Below are 6,783 nucleotides of genomic sequence, written 5' to 3' on the forward strand. Positions count from 1 at the left end.
TGCAGCCCGGGGCTGTTGAGAAGGCCACAAGTCAGTCATTGTCATCACTTCAATGTCTTTAGGAGTTGTATCACCCACCCTCCTGGGTTCTCAACCTTGGGGACACTTGAAGCCCGAAGGCCAACATGTATCTCCCCCCTTCCCCTGGGTCTCAGCCCAGCACTTGTCCAAAAGCCCCCTCAGCTCCCCCAGGCAGCACCAGGGGCTGGGAAGAGCCACTGGGCCCCTGCTCCCCCATCCCAAAAGGTGTCCACGGGTTGATTCTCAGGCCCTGGAGCCCTCCGAGCCCCCACAGCCTCAGCCTCTGCTGGGTACCACGGGGCAAGGGCTGGTAACCCCCCAGGCATCTCCTGCAGGCCCTGAGCTGCAGCTCCATCCCCTTCTCCCGTGGGGAGAACCCTCCAGCCCCAGCATTTCCACCGTTCCACACTGTTTTGGGACTGCCTCTAGTGCCAAGGGCTTTATTCCACATCCTGGGGCTTTCTGTCTCGACTGGGCTCACAACTGCTGTTTCAGCCCTAGCCCTACAACCTTTACTGAATTAACATCAGATATTTAGAAAAAAAAAAAAAAAAAAAAAAAAAAAAAAAAAAAAAAAAAAAAAAAAACCACAAAGAAACAAAAACAAACAAACAAAAAAAAAAAAAACCACGAGCCAAAAATTTAATGCATTGAAACAAGCAAAATAATGAAAAGATGCAATAAATATGAAAAACATAGTTACTTCTAATAAAAGCAAAATAAAATAACAAAAAATGCATAAACTGCTGCTTTATTTCTGATCCTGTAAACACTGCTTTAAATCCAGAAACTACAGAAGCGCTTCTCGCCGGCCCCTGGTAGCACAGCCGGTCGTCCTGCGCCGCACCAGGCCCCGTACCAGGCCTCCGGCCGCCCTGGGTACGGCTGGCGCCACTGCCCCAGGACACCGCCGGCCCCCAGACACTGGCGCAGGCGGACACGGGAGTCGCGTCCGTGCTCACCCTCGCTCCCCGGGCCGGCAGCTGCGGACATCCCGTCCCGGCGCAGCGGCGCTCCTCCCGGCCGACCGACCGACCGCGCAGCTCGAAACACCGCTCCCCGTCCCGCCGCCGGACTGACGCCCCCGGCTCCTCAGGGCGTAATTTATGCCCCAGGACCGGCCAGCTCAGTCAATCACAAGCGGATGCAGCGCCGGCCCCGCCAATCCCTGCTGAGGAAGCGCCGGCCAGGTCAGCTCAGCCAATCACAAGCGGAGGCAGCGCCGGCCCCGCCAATCCCAGCTCGGCCAGGCGAGCCCCCCCCGCTGTCCCCTCACGGCCCCGCTCCCGCCAGGGCCGGCGGATCGGGGCCGGGGGGTTCGGGGCCCGGGCTGAGGGCGCGGCGGCATTGCGGTCGCGATCGGGACCGGGAGCGCTGCGGGCGGCACGAGCCGCTCCTGCTCCGCCCGCAGCCGGCGCTGCGCCGGCGTCCTGCCGGGGCTCCGGGCACGAGAGGACGGCGGCGGCGATTTTCCTGGTGCCGGCAGGGCTGTTGGGTGAGAGGATCTCAGTGTGAGACAAGTGACCACCCGAAACACACAAACAATAAGGGATGCTCAGAGTCGCAGCAGAAACACCACTGCCCTGACCACACAAATATATCAATTTTAGAAAACACAAACAAAAGCGCAGCAAAAAAGCGCCAACTCTTATTACTGCTAGTCCATTTCCCAAATATAATAAAAATAACCCCATCTCCATTCCCCTCAAAAACCTTCCAAAATATACACCCAGAACCCCCCAATTTAAAGACCTGCCTCTAACCAAATAAGAAGCATAAACCCCGCGTCTTTTAAACTATATAAATTCATCAACCTAACACATCAAAACCACAGAATTTTAAATCCTTAGTCCACACCAGCACACCATACACACCAATCCCATCACTACATACAAAAACAAAACCTATTTCCTATTACTAACATAACAAAAAAGTCTCAACTTTTAACTGCAATAAAAACACCTAATTAGCAGTAAAATCATCCTATTATAACTAACTCAAAACCCCAAACTTCCTCCAAAACAAATATTTTAAGTGCCAAAAACCCTCAAATACTTAAAGTAACTCCTTCAGAAATGCCTTCTGTACATTCCGGACTGATTTTGAGAGCAAAGCAAGGAAAGAAAAACCACACAGCTTGTTTTAAGAAAACTGTGGTCACTCCTGTGCATTCCCTGTCCAGGGTATTCAGCCCAGGCACAGACAGACTGCAGCACACAGATCTCCTTTGCTCTTTGTTAGTTTTACCCAGCCAAAGCAAAGACTTTTTTTTTCCCTTTTTCTTCAGGCTGTTTAAACCTGCTGCAGACTGGAAAACCCAGAGAAGCACAACAATAAACAAATCAATCTACAAAAATAAAAATAGCACAAATGTAAATTAACTGCACCAAAAACAATTATTCCAAACTCAATAAACCAATAATGCCTCAAAACCATCAAAACACACAGACCACCTGTAAATACACACAAAAACCAAATGATCCATTAGACTACAAACAATAACTCCCAAATTATCCAAAGCTATAAAACATACACTGTAGTCAAGCAGGCTCAATAAACAAACTCTATAATACAATAAACAATAATTAATTATAAATATTAAGAAACCCTAAAAAATGAACTACCTCACACTGTCTCAAACCCACTAAAGCAAACACTAGATGCTCACCATGATAAAAGCCACCACTAAATAAATAAAAACCTCCCCTATACCTCACACCACAGCCAATTACACCACTGTACACCTTAGAAAACAAACCCTGGAAAAACACAATATCCCCCAAAAACCACTTGAAAACCAAACTCAGTTCAGAAATACTCTGATCATGTGAACTATTAATTCTAACATGAAATAAATACACCACACATCCCTCACCATACACCACCTACAAACAGAATAAAGCCACACAATAAATCATTAAAAACCACCAAACAGAAAAAAACAGCTCTACCCAACCTGAATCCCTCCACACAACACACAAAACCCCAATAACACATTTCAGAACTCCCTCAAAAAGAGCTACTTAAATTAATTCTACCTCAAATACAAACAAAGCAATCCATAAAGTTACCTTCACTCAAAAACCAAATTATATATAACAAATAATACCAAAAAAAATCACACAAAACACTACACACCACCTAAGAACATCATATTGAAAAGAAGCCACATAGAAGGGCCACTATTAATTAAAATTCCAGGTGAAAAGAAAATCTCTCCAGTTTAAACACAGAAAACAACAGAAAAAGGAGTTTCTTCAATCAATTTGAACTCCTTTTGTCTCCATAACTCCTTTTTCTCCTGGGAGCACCGGGGAGGGATTGGTGAGACAAAGCTGAAAAAGAAAAAAAAGTCCCCCCTATAAACCCACACTGGCTTACCTTCTGCTGCTGCTGGGTATAAAGGTTTGTCCCTCGTGGCCTCCAGAAGTGACGCTCCAAACCCACGTGCTCCTGCCTTCACTCCAAGAGCCACAGCCACGACCTGAGCACTCACTGCTCACAGCTGGATACCGAACTGAGCTGAGGCTCCCCCTCTTAAAGCGCCCCCCGGCTGGAACCGCCCCCTCGTTATCCATTACGGCTCCCAACTGTGCCTGGCCTGTCCCCTCATTATCCATTACATCTCCACAGTGCCGGGGGAGCGGGGCCGGGAGGAATCGGGGTCGGTGCTGAGCGTGGGGCGGAGCCGGGGGCGGTTCCCGGGGCCCGCTGTCCAATCAGCGCTGCCGATTCCTCAACGAGCCCGCCAACTGGGAGCCGGGCGGGGATTCAAATCGGTGCCGGAAAAAGCCGATGCTCTATGAGCTCGGTGTGGAACTCTCCGGTGGGGTCCGGGGTCCTGGCACCTGGGACCCGCCCCGCGCCCGTGGAGCCCCGCCCCCGGCACTGCCCGGCCCCGCCCCCGCCCGCCTCTGGGCCCCGCCCCCGGCACTGCCCGGCCCCGCCCCCGCCCGCCTCTGGGCCCCGCCCCACAGCGCCCTGGCTCCGCCCCGAGTCCGCCCAGCGCCCCGCCTTCTTCAAGTCCCATTTAACCAGAATGATTTTTTGGGGTAGGAGCACCCAAAGCCAGCAGAACTGGCCTTAATCACTTTTGGGGATCTCTCTTTTCTTCCTCACCAAACTCCCACTGTCAAAACCCACCCTGAGGCTCAGCTCCCCATCCCTTCAATCCCTCCAAGGACCTCGGCTTGGATTTCCCAATCCAACAAGGCAGAAATTATATCCTAATTGCAGTAAGTGCTTAAGAAATAATTGAAAGACATGAAAGGAATGAAGAGAAATTAAACAAGAGCTGCCAGCTCCAGGGGCCATCCAAGGGCAGGTAAAACCCCTTACCATTTATTTTAATTAACCAACTCGGAGCAATTAACACCACACTGAGAGAGTATGATTCTTTTCAATTGAGTCATAGATTAATATTGCAGAATGTAAAAAACCTTTCTAAACCCAGAAACTCTTTTAAGAGACACACAGGGCACAGCTGCAGACAGAGTCTGGTGATTCAGGGGAAAAACCCCAAAGTTTTCAGTCTTTAGCATCTTCCACAATGTCACCGTTGACAGCAAACATGGCTTCAGCCTCAGCAAGACAGACTCAGAGATTTTGCAGATCCTGGTCTCGCCTCAGCCTTTCAGCAGGTCCAGTCTGCAAGGAGAGAGAAGAAAATGGGTCAGAATGGACAGCCTACCTCCAGAAAATCAGCATCATCCATAAAGCATTAAATAGAGCTGGAAGTACTTCCCCAAAGGTCCATTTCCCTGCGGACTGAGGGCTCCAAGTTGAAGCAGAGGCTGCACCTGCCAAGGGCAGACTTTGGGAACCCCAGAAGTAAAATCTGCTCGATATTTCAATACAAAGTGACAGCAAAAACATTAAGTCCATTTGCACAAAAGGCAGAAGAGACGTGACTCAAAGTTAAGTCAAGATCTGGAGAAGTGAATCACAACTAACTAAAAACAACCTGTCAAATTATTGAGACACAAATAGGAACCTAATGCTGAGCTGGATAAACACAAAATGCTAATTTCCATGAAAATTGAAGGAAAAGTTGCTGAAGATCTTCCATAACACAAGACAGCAATGACATGAAGCAGTCCAGTACGTGTTACAATGCACTGAAATGCTCTGGGTGAAATCATCTGTTCTGCAGAAACTGTTGAAGCACATTAAAATTTCACAGAGATGATTAAAAAAAAATGATATCAGGTTAAATCTCACCCTTTGCAGCATCTCTTGCAAGACAGCTCGACTTTCAAGAGTTAATGGTTCCTCATGAATAAGAGCTTGCTTTTCCGGGGTTCCTGGAATAGAGCCCAGATGCCACAGTTCAGATCCTGAAGCCAAAAATCCAAATACAGCACTCCTTCAGAACCCTGAGGGACAGCCACGGATTCTGGGGCTACAGGAAACAGTGAAAAATGGCACCAAGAACAGTGCAGTGCTGGCTGGGAGAAGCAGCATTACTCTGTCCGAGAAAATGCCATTCTGCAGCCGGTTTAGTGCTCTAGAGAATTTTACTGCCATGGGGGGGAAAAATAAAATAAAAAATAAATAAATAAATAAATAAAAAGTATTATAGTTGGGGAATGAAGGAAAAAAATCCCCAAACCGCTGTCCAGAGTACGAGGGTGAACATCCACAACAGCACAGCAAAATAAATGGGAACTCCAGAAAATAACAGAGACATTAAATCCAGTTCAGAGGAACAACCACCCTCCATTAGAACAATGCTCTCACCAAAGAACTCTGGCATGGAGCCTTAATTCAGGATACAGTTACTGAAGAATACCTGAAGACCACTTTTAAGTGCTGTACACCAAACTAAACCCAACCCCGCTTCCATTCTCTAGACAGATTCTCAGACAGCTGAGTGAGAGTCTCAAGCACACACTCAGTTGTCAGATTTGCCTTTGCCCACCTCAGCAAGGACAGAGCAGACGTGGCCAGTGCAGGTCAGACCCACCCCAAGCCCTGCCTGAGCCCCTCTAGCCACTCTTCCCCCTGCTAAGGCTGACCCCAACAGGCTCCAGCCAGGCCCTTTAGGAGTTTGCTTTGTGCACCCTCCTGATCTAATGGGAATGAACCCTCCTCTGCCCGGGGCCCAGTGAGATTTTCCTGGACAAAATGCAATTTCTCATACAAAAGGCAGACACGGTTGTTTTGTTTGTGATTTTTTTCTAGTATTTGCCTTACACAGGTGATGTTCCTCACAACTCAGCACTACGATGCCAACAGCAGCAATACAGAAAACCCCTCTGGGACAGAGCAGCAGAAAAACCCACCTCCAGACTCACCAGAGAGATGACAGGAGCGCCCTCCCTGCGATGCCTGCTGAGCCAAGTGGAGCTGGCAGGGTGACCCATGGACGTTCTGTGTTCACCTTTCAACAGAGTCAATGCAGAAACAGAACAAATCTCTCTTGGCGTCGAGATGCCTTCAGGTGCACCTGGAGATGCTGCAGTGTCCTTCAGCAGCCAGAGCAGAACAGGGTTTCTACCGTGCTGTGAGAAATACAATTCAATCAGAAGAAAATAAAAGGAAGCACCTCTCCTTGTATTTTTATATTAAAAAAAATCATGCATTAGAATTTTTTTAAGCGTTCATTCTTGCTTTTATGCAAGTGTAAGTTATGAGGACTCAACTTCCAGCCTGAAATTGCAACAGCCCCTCAGGCTGACTGAGCTCAGCCAGACCACCAGAATCACTGAATTGTGGAAGGGAAAGCTCATCCCATTCCAGCCCCACCCAGGGCACGGACAC

Source organism: Zosterops lateralis (assembly GCF_965231275.1).
Source record: "Zosterops lateralis genome assembly, contig: HAP1_HAP1_SCAFFOLD_298, whole genome shotgun sequence".
NCBI lineage: Eukaryota > Metazoa > Chordata > Aves > Passeriformes > Zosteropidae > Zosterops > Zosterops lateralis.